The following is a 23,811-nucleotide window of genomic DNA, read 5'->3' as shown; positions in this document are numbered from 1 at the left end:
GCTGAAGAGCCTAAGAGCCAGACAGGGCCAGGGTAGGTCTGGGCTGGCGATTTCCACCTAGAACACGGTGTGGTTCTAGCAGTGCATGGACCAAGAAAAGATGAAATAACAGACAGCAGTGCTGGCCTCAGAAGGGCTTTGCAGCTTTGGGGGCCCAGGAAACAGCAGCCTAGGCAGGGAGAATCATTGCTTTTGGAGAGCAGCCCAGCAGCAGCTGCAGTGGGGAGACACTGCCCTCAAGTGGCCTGTGGGCTGGGGACCGCAATTGTCCAGAACTCACCAGAGACATACCGGGATTAATTGGGGGACACTGAACATCCTGCTGTCAATGCCGTCAAATAGGTGGCAACTGTGCGCCCGCACATTCATATGTTAACGTTAGCATGATGTGGCCACGTGATCAGGAGGCCTGGGAAGGGGTCATTCTCTCCTTCCTCCTCCCATACCTGTGCTCCATCTTTCTCCAGAATCCCTGGATTCCAGCTTCACAGATCAAGAGCATTTTCTCACAGCAGTCGTACGTCCTGACCATTGTGCAAGTGTATATTACACAGATGCAGGAAGCCATTCATCTGCAGTCATTGTAGAGTTGTACCATTATTGTGAACATTTTGTGACAAGTGGCTGTGAAGTGACTTGAGGTTCAGGGTTTTTCCCCAATTTTTCTTATTGGGTAATGGAGTGACTTCCATTAGGGCAGGCTCTGTTCCAGATATGGTTGTATCCTAGGAGATATCCACATGGATGGCCTCAGAGAAGACCCGTCACCAGGACTGAAGTCAAAATGCAGGAAGTGTTAGACTTTCTGACATTGTTCCTGAGTGATTTGAGTTGGGGGAAATAATGGGGAAAAAAATGAGTGGATTCTTAGTGACTGGCCTTCAAATCGTGAGATGATCTATAAAAACAAACTTCCCCTCTCCAGGCACTAGTTCCGAACTCAGGTCTAAGGACAGAAACTGTGTTCTCTTCCCCTCTGTTTGTGCAATCTCAGCATAATGCCCATCACCAAGGTGTTTGTTGAGTTGAATTTTGTTGAATTCCTCTTTCAATAAGGTCTATCAATAAATACATCAATAGCAAACAAATTAGGAGCTTTGCTACCACCAAATACAAGTGACCCCAGGGTATAATGCAGACAGTTTGAGACTCCTCCATGTCATGACTTGAGTGAGTTTGGAGGACTGGGTGGGAGACAGAAACTCAATAGGAAAAAAAGTTAACATTTGTTTTTTGTTTTGCTTTGATACAGAGTCTTGCTCTGTCACCCAGGCTGGAGTGCAGTGGCACAATCTCAGCTCACTGCAACCTCCACCTCTGGGTTCAAGCAATTCTTGTGCCTCAGCCACTCGAGTAGCTTGGATTATAGGCGTGTGCCACCATGCCCAGCTAATTTTTGTATTTTTAGTAGAGATGGGGTTTCACCGTGCTGCCCAGGCTGATCTTGAACTCCTGACCTCAGGTGATCTGCCCCCCTCGGCCTCCCAAAGTACTGGGATTATAGGCAGGAGCCACTGCACCCAGTCACAAAAACTTCACATTTGTTGAGCACCTACTGTGTACTGAATGCTCTGCTTTCATTATCTCTATTGAGGGTTTGGTGTAGGGCTTGGGAGCTTCATTCTATCCTCCCACCTTCCACCCTTAAGGTTATAAACAAGCAAATTTACTTATGAAGGACAATAACCAAATGGGAAACAAAGGAACACTTTAGACATGGTAGCCCCACCCTACCCTAGTATTTAGGTTGGTACAAAAGTAATAGCGGCTTTTGCAATTAAAAGTAACTGCAATAACCACAATTACTTTTGCACCAACACAATACAAACTCTGAGTTGAAAAATTGAACTTAAAGAGAGGCCTTTTGGTTCTCCCTCACCTGAATCTGAGATGGTCAGTTCCCCAGAAAGGATCCAACCTGATTTACCACACTCAGTTTCCAGTAGAGAAGCCGGGGCACAGAGACAATATATGAGGTAGGGTCCTCTCTAGGCCTCTTACATCATGGAGACAGGAAATAAAAAGAAGTATCTGGCCTGCCCAAAGGACCCAGGCCCTCTTTCTGAAGCAACTACATCGTATTATTTATCTACTGCTATGTAAGAAATTACCTCAATACTTGGTGGTTTTAAAACAACATTTATTATATCACAGGTTCTGTGAGTCAGAAATCTGGGCATGCCTTGACTGGGTCCTTGGGCTCAGACTGTGTTATACTGCTGCAATCAGGCTATCAACCAAGGCTCACTATGGGAGGGTCCACTTCCAAGCTTATTTATATGGCTGTTGATAGGATTCAGCTCCTTGTGAGCTGTTGGACTGAGAGCTTCAGTCCCTTATTGGCCTCTTGGCCAAAGGCTGCCCTCAGTTCCTGACACACGAGCCTCTCTATATGGTGGTGCATAACATGACAGCTTGCTTTATCAGAATAAGCAAGCGGGAAAAGCCAAGCAGAGTATGTGCAAACGAGAGAGAAGCCACAGTCTTTTGAAACCTATTCTTAAAAGTGATGTCTCCTCACCTTTGTCATATTCTATTCATTAAAATATAAATGTCATTTAGAAAATTTGAAAATATGTGGAACAATAACACAGTCATAAATAACTATTGTGTAAAGAAGAAATAAAAAGGGAAATCCAAAAATATAGGCTTTTATAGCTATACACATTATAATGTATAGCTATAAATGCCGATATTAAAAAGAAAAAAGATATCTTTTAAATACAAATATTTTCTATCGTGTTTTAAATATCTTTTAAATACAAAAGTTAGCTGGGCATGGTGGCATACACCTATAATCCCAGCTACTCGGGAGGCTGAGGCACAAGAATCACTTGAACCTAGGAGGTGAAGGTTGCAGTGAGCTGAGATTGTGCCACTGCACTCCCGCCTGGGTGACAGAGCCAGACTCTGTATCAAAGCAAAACAAAAAACAAATGTTAACTTTTTTTCCTATCATGTTTCTCTCTCCCACCATTTCCTTTAAGATGAATGAAATAAAAACACAACATACCAAAACTTATGGGATGCAGCTGAAGTGATGCTTACTGGGACATGTATAGCTATAACTGCCTATATTATAAAAGAAAGATCTCAAATCAGCCTAACCTCCACCCGAAGATGCTGAAGAAAGATCTAAAGCAAGGAGAAGATAGAAAATAATAAAGATAAGAATAGAAATTAATGAAACAAGGAAGAGAAAAACAATATATAAAAATCAATACCAAAAGCAGGTTCTTTGAAAACATCAATAAAATTAACAAACCTTTAGCTAGATTGACCAAAAAAAAGATTATAAAGGGAATACATGCAAAATACATGAAATTATATGCAAAAACCTAGATAACCTGGATGAAATGAACAAATTCCTAGAAAGACATAAACTAATAAAACTGACCCAAGAAGAAACAGACAGTCTGAACAAAACCGTAACAATGGAAAAGAATGAATTAGTAGCAAAAAATCAGATTACTCAAAGAGAAAAGCAGGAACAGATGGCATCACTGCAGACATTCTACCAAATGTATAATTGATACCAATTTTTCACAAACTCAAATTCAAAAAATAGAAGAAGGAACATTTCCTAATTCATTCCATGAAATTAGAATATGAGATGGTCTGTTCCCCAGAAACTGACCGGAAATTATTCTGATACCAAAATAAGACAAATGCATCACAGAAAGACTGCAGATCCATATCTCTTATAATATGTATGCAAAAATTGTCAACAAAATACTAACAAACCAAACTGGCAACAGGCAAAAATTATACACATACCCAAGTACAATTTATCCCAGGAGTGCAAAGGTGGTTCAACACAAGAAAACCAATCCAATATTTATTGGGATAAATTGTACACTGACTGTGGAACAGCCTTCAGTGATTGGTTAGCACTTGTCCCACATCAGATAACTCACACTGAAGAAAAACCGTATAAATGTACTGAATGTGGAAAAGCCTTCAGTCGGAGTACAGACCTCAAAAATCACCAGAAAACTCATACTAGTGAAAAATCCTATAAATGTAATGAATGTAGAAAGGCCTTTAGTTACTGCTCTGGTCTTATTCAACATCAGGTCATTCATACTGCAGAAAAACCTTATGAATGCAGTAAATGTGGCAAAGCCTTTAGGCAGAGGACAGACCTTAAAAAAACATCAGAAAATGCATACCAAAGAGAAACCCTATGAATGTAATGAATGTGGAAAAGCCTTTAGCCAGAGCACATATCTTACAAAACACCAAAAAATTAACAGTGAAGAGAAATCAAATATACTTACGGAGTGTGGGGAAACCGTTAGACAAAACTCTTCTTTTTTACAACAATAAAAACCTCACACTGGAGAGATTCTCTGAATGCCTTAAGAATTTGGTTAATGTGGAGACCCTTCCCGGGGAAAGAGAAGGAAGGTCATGGAAACTGTTGACCACTTGGAATGATCACATGGTTTAGTGGAGAGAGCATGATTCTGGGTTTTAAAAGTCATGGATCTCAATCTCAGCTCCTATTACTAACTAGATCTTTTACTTTGGGGTAAGTCACTTCCTATCTTTAGGCCTTAGTTTCCCCATCTGAAAAACTGGAAGGCCTGATTTGTTGAGATTTAAGATCCTCAATTATTACATTTACTAGGAATTCAAGTTTCTATAGCTGTTGTTCAGAATTGTGACTTATTTATTGTACATCAGGTGTGATTCACAAGTGAGCTTGTAGTAGTTATTAAGGAGTCAATAAAGATATAGAGCACGTGTCATGTAAAAAAAAAAAAGAAAACCAATCAATATAATACACTGCATTAATAGAATGAGGGAAAACAATCACATGATCATCTCAATTAATGCTGAGAAAGCATCTGACAGAATCTAACATTATTTCATGATAAAAACATCAAACAAACTGGGAATAGAAAGGAATTTCATTAATTTGATAACGGACATGTATGGAAAACCCACAGCTAACATCATGCTTAATGGTGAAAGACTGAATTCTTTTCCCTTAAGATCTGTAACAAGACAAGATGCCCATTCTCACCACATTTATTCAACATTGTACTGGAGGTTCTAGCCAAGACAATTAGGCAAGAAAAATAAGATAAAAGCCATCCATTTTGGACAGGAAGAAGTAGAACTATCTCTATTCACAAATGACATAATCTTGTATATAGAAAATTCTAAAGAATCTCGTAAAAAAAACTATCAAAAGTAATAAACGAGTTCAACAAGATTGCAGAATACAAGATCAATGTAAAAAGATTGTATTTCTAGATTGATCTGGGAGGGCATTCCAAGACGGCCGAATAGAAACAGCTCCAGTCTGCAGCTCCCAGCATGATCGATGAAGAAGATGGGTGATTTCTGCATTTCCAACTGAGGTACCTGGTTCATCTCACTGGGACTGGTTGGACAGTGGGTACAGCCCACAGACAGTGAGCCAAAGCAGAGTGGGGTGTTGCCTCACCCGGGAAGCACAAGGGGTTGGGGAATTTCCCTTTCCTAGCCAAGGGAAGCCATGACAGACTACCTGGAAAAATGGGACATTCCTCCCCAAATACTGTGCCTTTCACAAGGTCTTAGCAACTGGCAGACAAGGTGATTCTCTCCCATGCCTGGCTCTGTGGGTCCCACATCCATGGAGCCTTGCTCACTGCTAGCACGCAGTCTGAGATCAATCTGTGAGACGGCAGCCTGGTCGGGGGAGGGACGTCTGCCATTTCTGAGGTTTGAGTAGGTAAACAAAGCAGCCTGGAAGCTCGAACTAGGTGGAGCCCACTGCAGCTCAACAAGGCCTACTGCCTCTAGACTCCACCCCTGTGGGCAGGGCATAGCTGAACAAAAGGCAGCAGGCAATTTCTGCAGACTTAAATGTCCCTGTCTGACAGCTCTGAAGAGAGCAGAGGTTCACCCAGCACAGCGTTTGAGCTCTGAGAACAGATAGACTGCCTCCTCAAGTGGGTCCCTGACCCCCGTGGAGCCTAACTGGGAGACACCTCCCAGCAGGGGCTGACAGACACCTCATATAGGTGGCTGCACCTCTGGGACGAAGCTTCCAGAGAAAAGATCAGGCAGCAATATTTGCTGTTCTGTAGCCTCTGCTGGTGATACCCAGGCAAATAGGGTCTGGAGTGGACCTCCAGCAAACTCCAACAGACCTGCAGCTGAGGGACCTGATTGTTAGAAGGAAAACTAACAAACAGAAAGGAATAGCATCAACATCAACAGAAAGTCAACTACACCAAAACCCCATCTGTAGGTCACCAACATCAAAGACCAAAGGCAGATAAAACCACAAAGATCAGGAGAAACCAGAGCAGAAAAGCTGAAAATTCTAAAAATCAGAGCACTTCTTCTCCTCCAAAGAATCGCAGCACCTTGCCAGCAATGGAACAAAGCTGGATGGAGAATGACTTTGATGAGTTGACAGAAGTAGGCTTCAGAAGGTCGGTAATAACAAACTTCTCCAAGCTAAAGGAGGATGTTCAAACCCATCACAAGGAAGTTAAAAACCTTGAAAAAAGATTAGACAAATGGCTAACTGGAATAAACAGCATAGAGAAGAACTTAAATGATCTGGTGGAGCTGAAAACCATGGCACGAGAACTTCGTGACGCATGCACAAGCTTCAATAGCCAATTCAGTCAAGTGGAAGAAAGGGTACCAGTGATTGAAGATCAAATTAATGAAATAAAGCGAGAAGACAAAGTTAGAGAAAAAAGAGTAAAAAGAAATGAACAAAGCCTCCAAGAAATATGGGACTATGTGAAAAGACCAAATCTGCATTTGATTGGTGAACCTGAAAGTGATGGGAAAAATGGAACCAAGTTGGAAAACATTCTTCAGGATATTATCCAGGAGAACTTCCCCAATATAGCAAGGCAGGCCAACATTCAAATTCAGGAAATACAGAGAACACCACAAAGATATGCCTCAAGAGGAACAAACCCAAGACACATAATTGTCAGGTTCACCAAGGTTGAAATGAAGGAAAAAGTGTTAAGGGCAGCCAGAGAGAAAGGTCGAGTTACCCACAAAGGGAGGCCCATCAGACTAACAGTGGATCTCTCGGCAGAAACCCTATAAGCCAGAAGAGAGTGGGAGTCAATATTCAACATTCCTAAAGAAAAGAATTTTCAACCCAGAATTTCATATCCAGCCAAACTAAGTTTCATAAGTGAAGGAGAAATAAAATCCTTTACAGACAAGCAAATGCAGAGAGATTTTGTCACCACCAGGCCTGCCTTACAACAGCTCCTGAAGGAAGCACTAAACATGGAAAGAAACAACCAGTACCAGCCACTGCAAAAACAGGCCAAATTGTAAAGACCATGGATGCTATGAAGAAACTTGCATCAATTAACAGGCAAAATAACCAGTGAATATCATAATGACAGGATCAAATTCACACATAACAATATTAACCTTATATGTAAATGGGCTAAGTGCCCCAATTAAAAGACACAGACTGGCAAACTGGATAAAGACTCAAGACCCATCAGTGTGCTGTATTCAGGAGACCAATCTCACGTGCAAAGACACATATAGGCTCAAAATAAAGGGATGGAAGAAGATCTACCAAGCAAATGGAAAGCAAAAAAAAAGTAGGGGTTGCAATCCTAGTCTCTGATAAAACAGACTTTAAACCAAAAAGGATCAAAAGAGACAAAGAAGATCATTACATAATGGTAAATGGATCAATTCAACAAGAAAAGCTAACTATCTTAAATATATATGCATCCAATACAGGAGCACCCAGGTTCATAAAACAAGTCCTCAGAAAACTGCAAAGAGACTTAGACTCCCACATGATAATAATGGGAGACTTTAACACCCCACTGTCAATAGACAGATCAATGAGACAGAAAGCTAACAAGGATATCCAGGACCTGAACTCAGCTCTGCAACAAGCAGACCTAATAGACATCTACAGAACTCTTCACCCCAAATCAACAGAATATACATTCTTCTCAGCACCACTTCACACTTATTCTAAAATTGACCACATAATTGGAAGTAAAGCACTCCTCAGCAAATGTAAAAGAACAGAAATCACAACAAACTGTCTCTCAGACCACAGTGCAATCAAATTAGAACTCAGAATTAAGAAACTCCCTCAAAACCACACAACTACATGGGAAACTGAACAACTTGTTCCTGAATGACTACTGGGTAAATAATGAAATGAAGGCAGAAATAAAGATGTTCTTTGAAACAAATGAGAACAAAGACACAATGTACCAGAATCTCTGGGACACATTTAAAGCAGTGTATAGAGGGAAATTTATAGCACTAAATGCCCATAAGAGAAAGCAGGAAAGATCTAAAATCGACACCCTAACATCACAATTAAAAGAACTAGAGAAGCAAGAGCAAACACATTCAAAAGCTAGCAGAAGGCAAGTAATAACTAAGATCAGAGCAGAACTGAAAGAGATAGAGACACAAAAAACCCTTCAAAAAATCAATGAATCTAGGAGCTGGTTTTTTGAAAGATCAACAAAATTGATAGACCGCTAGCAAGACTAATAAAGAAGAAAAGAGAGAAGAATCAAATAGATGCAATAAAAAATGATAAAGGGGATATCACCACCAATCCCACAGAAATACAAACTACCATCAGAGTATACTATAAACACCTCTTTGCAAATAAACTAGAAAATCTAGAAGAAATGGATAAATTCCTGGACACATATACCCTCCCAACACTAAACCAGGAAGAAGTTGAATCTCTGAATAGACCAATAACAGGCTCTGAAATTGAGACAATAATTAATAGCCTGCCAACCAAAAAAAGTCCAGGACCAGACAGATTCACAGCCGAATTCTACCAGAGGTTCAAAGAGGAGCTGGTACCATTCCTTCTGAAACTATTCCAATCAATAGAAAAAGAGGCAATCCTCCCTAATTCATTTTATGAGGCCAACATCATCCTGATACCAAAGCTTGGCAGAGACACAACAAAAAAAGAGAATTTTAGACCAATAGCCCTGATGAACATCGATGCAAAAATCCCCAATAAAATCCTGGCAAACTGAATCCAGCAGTACATAAAAAATCTTATCCACCGTGATCGAGTGGGCTTCATCCCTGGGATGCAAGGCTGGTTCAACATATGCAAATCAATAAACGCAATCCATCACATAAACAGAACCAATGACAAAAACCACATGATCATCTCAATAGATGCAGAAAAGGCCTTCAACAAAATTCAACAGCCCTTCATGCTAAAAACTCTCAATAAACTAGGTATTGATGGAAAGTATCTCAAAATAATAAGAGCTATTTATGACAAACCCACTGCCAATATCATACTGAATGGGCAAAAACTGGAAGCATTCCCTTTGAAAACCGGCACAAGACAAGGATGCCCTCTCTCACCACTCCTATTCAATATAGTGTTGGAAGTTCTGGCCAGGGCAGTCAGGCAAGAGAAAGAAATAAAGGGTATGCAATTAGGAAATGAGGAAGTCAAATTGTCCCTGTTTGCAGATGACATGACTGTATGTTTAGAAAACCCCGTCGTCTGAGCCCCAATCTCCTTAAACTGATAAGCAACTTCAGCAAAGTCTCAGGATACAAAATCAATGTGCAAAAATCACAAGCATTCCTACACACCATTAACAGACAAACAGAGAGCCAAATCATTACTGAGTTCCTATTCACAATTGCTACAAAGAGAATAAAATACCTAGGAATACAACTTACAAGGGATGTGAAGGACCTCTTCAAGGAGAACTAGAAACCACTGCTCAATGAAATAAAAGAGGACACAAACAAATGGAAGAATATTCCATGCTCATGGGTAGGAAGAATCAATATCATGAAAATGGCCATACTGCCCAAAGTAATTTATAGATTAAATGCCATCCCCATCAAGCTACCAATGATTTTCTCCACAGAATTGGAAAAAACTACTTTAAAGTTCATATGGAACCAAAAAAGAGCCCACATTGTCAGCACAATCCTAAGCAAAAAGAACAAAGCTGGAGGCATCACGTTACCTGACTTCAAATTATACTACAAGGCTACAGTAAGCAAAACAGCATGGTACTGGTACCAAAACAGATATATAGACCAATGGAACAGAACAGAAGCCTCAGAAATAACACCACACATCTACAACCATCTGATCTTTGACAAACCTGACAAAAACAAGAAATGCGGAAACGATTCCCTATTTAATAAATGGTTCTGGGAAAACTGGCTAACCGTATGCAGAAAGCTGAAACTGGACCCCTTCCTTACATCTTATACAAAAAGTAATTCAAGATGGATTAAAGACTTAAATGTTAGACCTAAAACCATAAAAACCCTAGAAGAAAACCTAGGCAATACCATTCGGGACATAGGCATGGGCAAGGACTTCATGATTAAAACACCAAAAGCAATGGCAACGAAGGCCAAAATTGACAAAAGGGATCTAATTAAACTGAAGAGCTTCTGCATGACAAAAGAAACTACCATCAGAGTGAACAGGCAACATACAGAATGGGAGAAAATTTTTGCAATCTACCCATCTGACAAAGGGCTAATATCCAGAATCTACAAAGAACTCAAACAAATTTGCAAGAAACAAAAGAAACAACCCCATCAAAAAGTGGGCAAAGGATAAGAACAGACACTTCTCAAAAGAAGACATCTATGCAGCCAACAGACACATGAAAAAATACTCATCATCACTGGTCATCAGAGAAATGCAAATCAAAACCACAATGAGATACTATCTCACATCAGTTAGAATGGCAATCATTAAAAAGTCGGGAAACAACAGATGCTGGAGAGGATGTGGAGAAATAGGAACACTTTTACACTGTTGGTGTGAGTGTAAATTAGTGCAACCATTGTGGAAGACAGTGTGGCGATTCCTCAGGGATCTAGAACTAGAAATACCATTTGACCCAGCAATCCCATTCCTGGGTATATACCAAAAGGATTATAAATCGTGCTACTATAAAGACACATGCACATGTATGTTTATTGTGGCACTATTCACAACAGCAAAGACTTGGAACCAACCCAAATGTCCATCAATGATATACTGGATTAAGAAAATGTGGCACATATACACCATGGAATATTATGCAGCCATAAAAAAGGATGAGTTCATGTCCTTTGCAGGGACATGGATGAAGCTGGAAACCATCATTCTCGGCAAACTATCACAAGGACAGAAAACCAAACACTGCATGTTCTCACTCATAGGTGGGAATTGAACATTGAGAACACCTGGACACGGGGGGGGAACATCACACACCGGGGCCTGTCGTGGGGTCGGGGGAGGGATAACATTAGGAGAAATACCTAATGTAAATGATGAGTTGACGGGTGCAGCAAACCAACATGGCACACATATACCTATGTATCAAAACTGCACATTGTGCACACGTACCCTAGAACTTAAAGTATAAAAAAAAGATTGTATTTCTATACACTTGTAGTGAACAAATCAAAAATAAAATTATGAAATTAATCCTATTACAATAGCATCAAAAAGAATAAAACACTTAGGAATAAACTTAAAAGAAGAATAAAACTTGGAAAACTACAAAACACTGTTGCAAGAAATTAAAGGGAAATCTTAATAAATTTTAAAAATCTCATTTTCTTGGATTGAAAGCCTTGATATTGCTAAGATGACAATACTTTCTAATTTGTTCTACAGATTCAGTGTAATCTCTATCAGAATCCTAGCTGACTGCTTTGTAGAAATTGATAAGCTGATTCTAAAATTCATATGGAATTGCAAGGAATCTAGAAAAGCCAAAAAAATCTTGAAAAGGAAGAACAAAGTAGGAGGACCCACACTTCCAGATTTTGGAAGTTACTCTGAAGTAACGGTAACCAAGACAGTGTGATATTGGCATAAAGATAGATATATAGCTCAATGGAACAGAATTGAGAGTCCAGAAATAAACACATGTATTTACGGTCATCTGATTTTCAAGAAGGGTGCAAGACCATTTAATGGGGAAAAGATAGTCTTTTCAATGAAAGCACTGGAACAACTGGATAGTCATAGGGAAAATAATTAATTTGGACACTTACTCCATAACATATACAAATAATTAACTTGAAATGGATCAAGATCAAAATGTCAAAACTAAAACTATACAATTATTGGAATAAAACACAGAGATAAATCTTCATGACCATGGATTTGGCAATGGAGTCTTAGATCTGACACCAAACATATGAGCAAAAAAAAAAAAAACCGATTGGATTTTATCAAAATTGAAAACTTTCATGCATCGAAAGACACTATCAAGAGAGTAAAAAGACAGCTTATGGACTGGAAGAAAATATTTACAGATCATATATCTGATAAGGGACTTGTATTCAGAATACACAGAACCCTTACAACTCAACAATAAAAGGACAAATAGTCCAATTTAAAAATGGGTAAAGATTGTGAATAGAAATTTCTCCAAAGAAGATATACAAATGGCTAATAAGCACATGAAACAATGCTCAACATCCGTAAAAACCACAAGGAGATACCACTTCACCCTAACATTGCTAATTTAATTTTTAAAAAAGAAAATAACTTGTTGATGAGGATGTGGAGAATTCAAGACCTTCATACACTGCTGGAGGAAATGTAAAATGTTGCAACCACTTGGAAAACAGTCTGGAAGTTCCTCAAATGATTGAGCATAGAGTTGCCATATGACCCAACAATTCCACTCCAAGGTATGGATGCTAGAGAAATGAAAACATGTCTACACAAAAACTTGCACATGAAGGTTTGTAGCAGTATTATTCATAATAGCCAAAAGGTGGAAACACCTCGAATGTTCATAACTGATGAATGGATAAACTAAATGTGATATATCCATGCAATGGAATATTATGCAGTCGTAAAAAGGAATGAAATACTGTTACATGCCACAAGATGGATGAACTTTGAAACCGTTATGCTAAGTGAAAGAAACCAGTCGCAAAAGGACCACATATTACATGATTCCATTTCTATAAAATGTCCAAATAGGCAAATATTTAGAGACAGAAAGTAGATTAGTGCTTGCTTAGGCATAGGGGAATAGGGAGTTGATAACTAAAGTGTACACAGTTTCCTTTTCAGGTGATGAAAATGTTCAGATATTGTTGTTGGTGATGGTTTCATATATCTTTGAGTATACTTTATTTAATATTGAATTTTCTTGAATAAAACCATTGAATTGTACACTTTAAATGAATGAATCCTATGTGGATGATATCTCAATAAAGCCACTTAAAAAAAAGAAAAAGAAGAAAGTCCCCAGGTCCAGCCCACACTTAAGGGGATGAGATTATGTGTAGGCATGAGTATCAGGAGGAGATCATTGGGGACCATTTTAGAATTCTGCCTACCACATGCATGAAAAAGAAGAGGTGGAAGTGAATCTTCCTTTCATGGGTGCAGAAGAGCAAAAGGGTTATCATGCAAGGCACTGATATTTTGGTATGTTGTGTCTTTATCCACTAATAAAATATGGCCCAGTGATATGCTGGGTCCTGATCAATCAAAGGCCCTGATAAGAATGAGCAACTTTTCCTTCAATGCAGGGGTTAGCTAAGAAGCGGTAAATAATTGAGTGGGATATGGTGAGGGCCAGAGTTGTGAGTAGTATTGGACCATCCTTAATCATCTCCTTTGAATTTTTATACATGATAAGGTAGGCATTATCATTCTCATATAATATACAGAAATTAAATATACCAATGTCACAAAGCTTAGAAGTGGAAGTATCAACATTCAAATATAAGTCTTTCTGATTTCAAAGAACATTTTAGTTCTTATACATCAGTGCTAAGCAACCCTCTTTTTTTCTTGGTTTGAGAGCTAATTTAGGAAAGATTAACATGGTTACTATATTTTTTCACCAAGCAAACTAAAAATGACTTTATTGAATCTCAATGGGGAGGGGGGGAAATGTGTATTCATACAATTTATATTACCTACTTTACTGAATAGAAGAATGCCAATAAGAAAATTGGCTCTGTTTTTAGCTACTAAAATAGTAATATCTGTGTGCATTTAAGAAGTATAACAGACAACAGTATTTTAATCTTTTATACTTGCATTTGGACTGTACTTTAGAGATCACTAAATGTGTTTATATGTATTACCGTGTTTATTTCTCAGAACATACCTTACAAGATGGTTATCATTACCAGCCAATTTTGAGGAGGAAAAACTGAAATCTGAGAGGTAAAATAATTTGGCCAAGGTTACTCAAGTTTACACAGCTGAGATAAAGTAGGTTCATCTGGTTCAATTCAATATTTGCCAAATGTATTAGTCAGGATGCCTATGGCTGCAAGTAAAAGAATACTACATTAACATTTACTTAAGCAATAGATACATATAATCACCTTGCATTCTTTTTTTTATTATTATACTTTAAGTTTTAGGGTACATGTGCACAATGTGCAGGTTTGTTACGTATATACATGTGCCATGTTGGTGTGCTGCACCCATTAACTCGTCATTTCACATTAGGTATTTCTCCTAATGCTATCCCTCCCCCCTCCCCCCACCCCACAACAGGCCCCGTTGTGTGATGTTCCCCTTCCTGTGTCCATGTGTTCTCATTGTTCAATTCCCACCTATGAGTGAGAACATGTGGAATCACCTTGCATTCTAAGAAATCTGTTGGGAGGTAGCTCCAAGCTGTGTGCAGTGGCTCTACAATGTCATTGGAAGCCTAGATAGAAAAATCCTATCTTTCTGATCTGCCATGAGGATGTTGGATTTTGGTCCTTGAGCTTTTAGCCTCATAGCTGAAAGGTGCTGCTCAGCTTCAAATATGATATTTTCATTTCAGTGCCCCAAGCAAGGAAAAGGGAGAAAGCATGGTCACATACAACAATCCTCTAACACTTCTCCTATTATGAAGAAAACATTCCCAGAAACCCCTCTTTAATCTCAGTGAGTCACAAGTTCATCTCTTACTAGATGATGGCTGGGAAAGTATCTGGAAAGAGGTATGGGATTACTATATCTGTTTTAGACCAATCATAAGTCATCCTGTGAGGCTGGAGGAAGTCTACCTCCCTGAGATCAAAGGGTTTTCATCATGCAATTGAGTAGACCAAGGTTCTGTTATTGGGAGGAAGGTAGGTGGAAGGTCGGTTGGGTAGACAGCCATGTTCACCAGGCTGCACTATACCTGGGGAGAAGGGATGAGTAACACATGGCTCCACATGACTCAACACAGATGTTCCTCTCCTGTGGTTGTACTCCACTCTCAACCCCCAGTGGGATAGGAAAGAACAAGACATATAGCACAATGTTGTGCAGCCCCACCACTGACCACTGTCAATTTCCACAAAGGGCTGGCACTAAGTTTCTCTGGCTACTCTGAAATGGGCTAGATGTCAATGGTTATCCTTCTGCCAGTGTGTAGGCTCCCCCATCATATCCAATTTTCCTCTTCTTTAGCACACTCTGCACTAAGCTGTCAGAAAAATATTTTCAAAACATAATCATAGCAGAGTAAAAAGTTACCTCATAACCTGTTCAAAACCCTTTAATCACTGGCCTTTGTTCTACAATAAAGATCAAAACCTTAAGGTAGACAAGGCCCTGCGTGGCTGACCTCTGGCTACTTTTTTTTTCAGTCCCATTTCATGCTTCTTTAGAAAAGGGATCCCCCAACAGATTAGGTCCTTTAATAATATACTTCCAAGACCCAGTGAAGTGTTTCTTGACCTCACTTACTATAGTGTGCAATTTTAAAATTATTTTTGTGATTGCTTGATTAATGTCAGATTTCTCTCCTAGAGTATAAGCACTATAAAGACAGGAACTTTCTTTTTTGGCTCCCATTTGCAGCAGAGATTGATTGCTAATGAACTCCCAATATCTAGTTTCCAGTTTTTCATTAGAAAAAGAATCCTAGGCTGGGTGTGGTGGCTCATGCCTGTAATCCCAGGACTTTGGGAGGCTGAGGTGGGTAGATCACTTGAGCCCAGGTGTTCAAGACCAGCCTAGGTAACATGGCAAAACCCCATTTCTACAAAAAATTAGATCAGCATTGCGGCATGCACCTGTAGTTTCAGCTACTCAGGAGGCTGAGGTGAAAGAATCATCTGAGTCTGGGTGGTCAAGGCTGCAGTTAGCCATGATCATGCCACTGCCTGGTCAACAGGGTGAGACCTTGTTTCAAAAAAAAAAAAAAAAAAAAAGAATTCTAGATTTATTGAGGGCAGTGATGCACCCAGCTAAAATACTACGTGTCCCAGCTGCTCTGCCCATCCCAGCTTCCCTTGCAGCTAGATGTGGTCATATGGCTAAGTTCTGGCCAATTAGATTTAAGTAGATTGTAGTGTGGTAGTTCTAGGAAGTCTCCTTAAAAGGAAGGGCAGGAGCCCCTCTTTATTTCTTTCTGTTTGTGGGAATTTGAATACTGGAGCTGAATCTGGAGCAGCCAATTTAGACCATGAAAGGCCATGCCAAGGATGGGAGAATAGCAAGCTAGATAAAGCCTGGGTCCTTGACCACCCCACCACTGGCATACAAGTCCTGGGATGAGTGCCTACCTCTAGACCGCGTCATGTGTGAGAAAAATAAAATTAGATTCTTTAAGCCACTATTTTAGTTTTTTCTTTCTGTCACATGCCATCAAGCTTGATAACAAATACAATATTGAATCATCTAGCTTGCGCATAGTAGAATCTCAGTAAACAACCACGGAAGGAAGAAGGGAAGGAAAGAAGGCAGGAAGGCAGGCTGTGGTAGAGAATAAGTGTCACATATCATAAATGTGTAAGCAAAAACTATGGCAATCTAGAAATTTATCCATCTAAGATAATTAGGAAAATTCTTGAATTTGGATCTTATGATTTGTTTCATTGCTTCCATAACTCACTGTATGTACCTCTTTGGTGGTACCGCCATGCTGGTTGCTGTTGTTTTATTCTATAAGTAATGTATGCTCATTGTAAAAAGAATGGTTTTTGAACATATAGAGGGATATAAAGTGAAATTAAAAATTGTCCTGTATGCCAGAGTCCCCAAAGCCAAGCCTTCAGAGAGAACCAGTCATCTAGTATGCTTCCAGAAATGTTCTGCTCATATGTAAACATATGTATCTTCTCTCCATATATATGTATAAATAACTCTTGTTACTCAGATGGGATTGTATCACTCAGGCTGTTCGGCTCCTTGCTTTTTTCTCCTAATCATGTGCCTCTGGCCACCTCCAGGCTGTTTATAGTAGTCTGTTTGCTGTTTATCATATACTAGACAGCAGCCTCATTAGAAGTACGTTCTGCACTTCCTCATCTTTGAACTTCTAGAGCCTAAAACAGGTGCTTAATAAATGGTGCCAAATGAATGCTGAGGAAATACTTAAATCGGACCTTGAAGTTGATGCAAAGCAAGTGACAAAGGTGCAATTTTCCTCACTGACAAGATATTCTTTTTTTAAAGACAGCCTTATGGTCACTGGACACATTATTCTCATGTCCCTGAGTCTCCTAAGGACTTTTCAACAAGCCACAAGCATTGGTGCTTCAGAACAGGGAACATCTGGAAGTGTTAAATGAGTTAAACTCCTCAGCTGGAGGTAGTGGAGCTGCCCAAGACACAGAAAGAAGAAAAATAAAATAAAAAGAGCCAGACACTTAAACTAAAGTGCTGGCTCCCTGCATCCCAAAGCCTCCCTTGGGGTCTCATTAAAATGCAGCTCTGGAGAAGGAGAAAGAGCCTCCACTCACTGGCCACAAGGGGAAGGCTCCTTTTAGGCCAGTCTGAGGGAAATTATTGAACCCTTTTTTTTTTTTTTTTTTTTTACTATGAAAGGGCACTAAAAAAAGATTCATAGCAAGTCTCAGACCTCTGAGGTGTGGGCACTTTCACAAAGAAGATGTGGGTCTGGAAGTAAAACTGTGAGACACAATAAAAGGGAGAATATAGCTATTCCTGGCCCTCTTTTCCAAAAAATATGTATTGCTTTTATGTTCTGCCCATTTTAAGTTTTCATTTATTGGTTGTCTTAGTTCTTTTGTACTGCTATAACAGAATATTGCAGACTGGGTAATTTATAATGAACAGAAATGTATTGACTCACAGTTCTGGAGGCTGGGAAGTCCAATATCAAGGTGTTGGCAGGTTTGGTGTCTGGTAAGGGCCTTGTGTCTATGCCCAAGATGACGCCTTGAGTGCTGCATCCTCCAGAGAGGAGCACTGTTCCTCACATGGCAAGGGTGCAGAAGAGCCCAGAGAGCCTGCTTCTGCAAGTTCTTTTATTAAGGCATTAAACTCACCTGTGAGGGTAGAATCCTCATGGCCTAATAACCTCTTAAAGGCCCCAACTCCCATACCATTACATTGGCAATCAAATTTCAACACGAGTTTCAGAGGGGACAAATATTAAAATCAAAGCATTGGTTAAAACCTAATTTTAACAAACCTGACAGGACATCAAATTTGCTTCATGAAATCCAAATAGGTATGAATGGAAATCTGTTACAGCCATGTATAAAAGGAGTGTTTACAAAACTCCTCACCTCCTCAGCACCCCCAACCACCCTCCTAACCCTCACACCGCTGATACCAACCCTGCTTTTAGGAAGAATTGAAGGCAGCACTCCTCTAGGGGAATATGAAATCAACCCTGCCCTTTGATATTCTCTGACATTTTTGTGGCCCAGTTCTAGTTGCTACCTTCTAAGAAAAGCTGCTAGGGTTTGTTAAGCATTTGGTGGGTACCGTAGAAAAAAAAGTGCTTAAGTGGAAAACTGTGTATTATTTGGACTCTAAAGGACACCCTGGGGATTATCTGATTCTATGGAAGCTATTTTACTTCTTGATAAATTATAGATAACTGATAGCAATGACAAATAATTCTTACCTTTAGACATGCAAATTCTGCCCTAACTGGTAGAAGTTGAACTGACTTTTCTCCTCTGCTGTGGAAAATGCTACCTTTGCCTCCATTTGCACATACATTTCAACATTCCTTAACTCCTATAAATTTGTGTTTTTAAAATTTCTCCTTTGAAATGATTATGATATCTGGTTCTCTCATTGATTCATTAATTGATAAATCCTTAACACATGTTCATTTCTCATCTGTATGAGTCATGATTTTACCTTTTAAAAAATTGTTCTAATGAGTACACATACTAACATTTAGAATGTACACACTTTGATATATATGTGGGTACATGTATGCACTATTATACATACACAGTGCTTTAGGAGCCCAAAGGAGTAACAATAGAGCAGGTAACATTTCAGCTTAGTCTTGAGTGGTGGATAAAAATGTACAAGTCAGACAGGTGAGGTACAGGTACTCCATAAGGAGGGAACATAAGCTACCACAGTGGAGAGACACCACAGAGCTGGAGAGGTTTGGGGACTAAAAGAGGTTTCAGTGAGCAGAAGGCAGCATGCAAAATGGAGGCTGAGGCAGATGAGAGACAGGAGCTAAGTCATAAAGGACCCTGGGTGTAGGGAAAGGTGTTTGGGATTAGCTTCTACTATGGTTTGAATGTGCCCCCAAAAGTTCGTATATTGGAGACATAATTGCCAATGGAACAATATTAAGAAGTGGGGCCTTAAAGAGGTTATTGAGTCATGAGGGCTGAGCCCCCAAGAAGAGATTAATATCATTATCTTAGTAGTGAGTTGGTTCTCTCAAGAGTAAATTTGTTTTCATGAGAGCGGGTTGTTATAAAAGTAAGCTTGGCTCCCTCTTGCAGTCTCTTCCACACGCATCTACTTGCCCTTCAGCTTTCCCACCATGTTATTACACAGTATGAAAACGCTTACCAGAAGATGCTGCCATGCCCTTGGACTTCCCAGTCTCCAGATCCATGAACCAAATACACTTTTTAAAATATAAATTACCCACTCTGTGTTGTTCTGTTACAGAAGCAGAAAATGGACTAAGCTTTGAAATCACACAATGGCACTGAATGGGTTTAAGCAGACTTTTAAAAATATGTAATCTAATAACAGCATCTGGTCTGTTAGGATGGAAGAGAAGTAAACAACTCAGGATCCACTGTATGTGGCCAGGCTCTGCCCTGTGAACTGGGGAGCAAAGGAGGTGGAAAGAGAAAGGGAAGGGAGAGCAGTGAAAACAGGAGCCGAGATGAGATCCTGGCAGACTTTAAGTTCCATAAAACCCTCATTATTTCCTATTTAAACTAGGGCAAGTGGGTCTCTGTTGACTGACTCTTGTTATACCATATTTTATCAGTGTTCTATGGTTCACAGAGAATATAATTATCATTTCATTCTGCAACCTGAGGAGGATGGCATTTGAAATATATAGACGAGAAAACTGAGTCTCAGGCAGGTTCCATGGTTGAGGGAAGAGAATGGTTAGAAACCACCATGGTGGTCCAGGAAAGAAATGACTCAGGCTTGACCAAGGCAGGGATTTTATGGTAAGGGAGGCCTGTTTGGGAGGCAGAGTTGCTGAAGATGGGGAGAACAACTGGATGTGGGAGCCAGGGAAAAGGAGGCACCTAGGTCTGAGTTTCAGAGGTGGTGGTTATTCTGTTTGTTTCCCAGCAGGATAACTTGTCTTCAAATGAACTTTCTGGCACTGCTGTTTGAGTTGAAGTGGGAGCAGTGATGAGCTGGCCTCCCAGACCTGCCTGTAACCTAGGCAAATTAAGCCAAATTAACTGTTAACTTAACAATAATAAAAGAGCCAGGCAGCTCAGTTGGTGTGTTAGTCAGTGTTCTCTAGACGGACAGAACTAATAGGACAGATGTATGTATCAAGGGGAGTTTATTAAGGGGTATTGACTCACATGATCACAAGGTGAAGTCCCACAATGGGCCATCTGCAAGCTGAGGAGCAAGGAAGCCAGTCCTGAGTCCTAAAAACCTCGAAAGTAGGAAAGCAGACAGTGCAGCCTTCAGTCTGTGGCTGAAGGCCCAAGAGCCCCTGGCAGATCACTGGTGTAAGTCCAACAGTCCACAAGCTGAAGAACTTGGAGTCTGATGTTCGAGGGCAGGAAGCATCCAGCATGAGAGAAAGATGAAGGCCAGAAGACTCAGCGAGTCTAGTCCTTCTATGTTCTTCTGCCCACTTTATTCTAGCCATGCTGGCAGCTGATTAGATGGTGCCCACCCAGATTGAGGGTGAGTCTGCCTCTTCCAGTCCCCTAACTCAAATGTTAATCTTCTTTGGCAACTCCCTCACAGACACACCCAAGAACAAGACTTTGCAACCTTCAATCCAATCAAGTTGACACTCAATATTAGCCATCACTGTTGGTGAAAATTCTTATCTCCTTTTACAGATGAGAAAACTGAGATCAGGAAGATTAAGTAACTAGACAACAAATACAATTACGGAATTATGGAGTTCAACTTAGCAAGGAATGATTCCTGAATTGGGCAGCCCCCAGAATCACAGCAGATTTGGAGAAACTCCAGGAATGCCTCGCGTTCAGAAAAAGTTTATAGACAACTAAAAGAAGTGACATACAGAAATCAGAAGTGAGGTACAGAAACAACTGGATTGGTTACAGCTCGGTGTTTGCCTTATTTGAACACAGTTTGAACACTCAGAAGTCTATGAGTGGTTGAAGTGTGGCTGCTGGATTGGCTAAGATTCAGCTATTGTTACAGGTGCATACTCCTAAGTTAGGTTTTCAATCTTATCTACCTATTAAGTTAGGTTGCAGTTCACCCATAAGGACTCAAATATTGATGTATGGAGTCCTTCTCAGGCCCTACTTAGTTTGCTTTAACAATTACCCCCTTTTGGTCATTTTCTCAATTTTGAGAGATTGACCAACCAAAACTTTAGTCATTGATGTCACTATCACCATCATACATGTACTTATTTGGTCTTGAAACCCACTGGGAAACAGTAGAACAGTCAGTTTTGCAAAGGTAGGAACAAGGACTTTTGTAGAGGGTATCTCCTTATGCTGGAACATCCTGTTTACAGGAGAATAACAAAACCTGATCTGGTCTAGGATCTATGTGTTTCCTTAAAGTCTTAGTTGATTATGTCACATTTAGCATGAATGACTGTCTTGGTTTGGTTTGATCTGTTGGGGCCTAATACATGAGCTCAGTCCAAAACAATGGCCTTCCACAATTTTGTTTTAAAAATTCCCCTTTTTTGATCAGGTTCCTACTTAGATGAGAGTATGACCAAAACTTAGGGCCTTAGCACCACTCTCAAGTTACCATGATTTTGGGTTTCTGGTCTCAGAATGTCATTCATAGGTTACAGTGTCCTCATGGCTACACATTTCTTTTAGCTCTGGTCATTTCAGTTGAAGAGAGACCATTTGACACATGTAATGTAACATATTTAAACATCTTTAAGGCCATTCTGTCTACTGCACTTAGAAAACACAAAATGACCCATTCACTGGAGATTTGTTTTTCCTGTTTTTGTTTTCATAGGATTCAAGACATGCTACCCCAAAATATGGCACTTCGGCATTTGAGAAAACAGCAGAAGCAGGAAGTTTACTTTCACCTTCTCCTCAGCCTTCTCCCCTGAGGGAGGTCATAAAACTGTCATTCCAAAGGTTCCTTCCCTAAACCTGGAGGAAAGTAATATCCTCATTCCTGAAGACACAGGAACACAGAGAAGAATCTGAATAAACAGGCTTTGCTAAATTTTCCCATTTATTACCATGACATTGTACCCATTTTGTCCAATCTTATTTCTCTATACCTATCCACTTCTTCATTAAACTTAGCACAAAAATACACAGTTTTCCCTGTTTCTTTGGGTCTGTATTTCTGAAATCTTTCATAACATGTCAAACTTAATATTAAATAAGTTTATATGCTTTTCTCTTGTTAATTTCTCTTTTGTTATAGGTGCCCCAGCCTTAAACTGTTGAGTGAGAAAAGGTATTTTTCTCCCTACAGTTTCAACACTTTGCTAAGTGCTTTGGCTCAATGGGATCAAAATCATGATTTCCTAATTCAGGGATCAGCAAAATATGGCCCATGGTTTGGCCTGTGGCCTCTTCTTTTTTTTTTGGCTCCCGAAATAAGAATAGTTTTCACGTTTTTTAATTATTTTAATTTTTTTTCTTTTTCTTTTTAAGCAACAGAGTCTTTCTCTGTTGCCCAGGCTGAAGTACAATGGTACAATCATAGTTCCCTGTAACCTCAGACTCCTGGGCTCAAGTGATCCTCCCAACTCAGCCTCCTGAGTAGCTGGGACTACAGGTACATGCCACCATGCCCGGCTGGTTTTCACATTTTTAAGTGGTTGGAAAAAACAGAATATTTCATTACCCATGAAAAGATTATGAAGTTCAAATTTCAGGGTCTTTATGTAAAGTTTTATGGGAACACAGTCATGCTCATTCATCTGTGTATTGTATGTGGGGGCTTTGATGCTAAGTAGCAGAATTGAGCCATTGCAACAGAAACCAAATGGGCCACAAATCTGACAATATTTACTAAGTGGCTGTTGACAGAAAAAATTACCAACACCACGCCCATCAACTACTACAAGCTGGGGCCAATATGGAACTGCTTCCATCTTCTCTGGGCTTTATATGTGGATTACAACTAAAATCCAGCTGAGATCTTTCCTGCTTTCTCTATTCAGCCACCAACAAAGCTTTTGTTCTGAGACTATCATTTTATTTGTTTTTTACTTGTTTAAATAAAATAAACCCAATCTGGTTTTAATATTTGAAAATTTTTTTTTTATGTCAGCTCATTTTCTGCAGGGTGATGTTTTATAACTACATTGTATTTCCTCAAAAGGGAGTCACCAATCCCCTACTCTTGAACATGTAGATTTTAAACCTTTTATTATAAATAATGATGTGAGGGATATCCTTGTACACATGACAGAAGAAATAATTTGTAATTTA

General features: G+C 39.7%; 1 long non-coding RNA gene across 1 annotated transcript in view; it reads left to right on the top strand.

The window, feature by feature from the left end:
* Nucleotides 1-22,643, top strand: part of LOC129051683 (uncharacterized) — a 38,599-nt gene extending 15,956 nt beyond the window's left edge. The window contains exons 3-4 of the long non-coding RNA XR_008516112.2: nt 21,247-21,450; nt 22,370-22,643. This is a non-coding gene — a long non-coding RNA (uncharacterized LOC129051683). The remainder of the gene's footprint in view (nt 1-21,246; nt 21,451-22,369) is intronic.
* The last annotated feature ends 1,168 nt before the right edge of the window (nt 22,644-23,811 follow it).

This window comes from Pongo abelii, chromosome 17 (assembly GCF_028885655.2).
Source record: "Pongo abelii isolate AG06213 chromosome 17, NHGRI_mPonAbe1-v2.0_pri, whole genome shotgun sequence".
Taxonomy (NCBI): domain Eukaryota; kingdom Metazoa; phylum Chordata; class Mammalia; order Primates; family Hominidae; genus Pongo; species Pongo abelii.
This window is presented reverse-complemented; position numbering and strand designations above follow the sequence as displayed.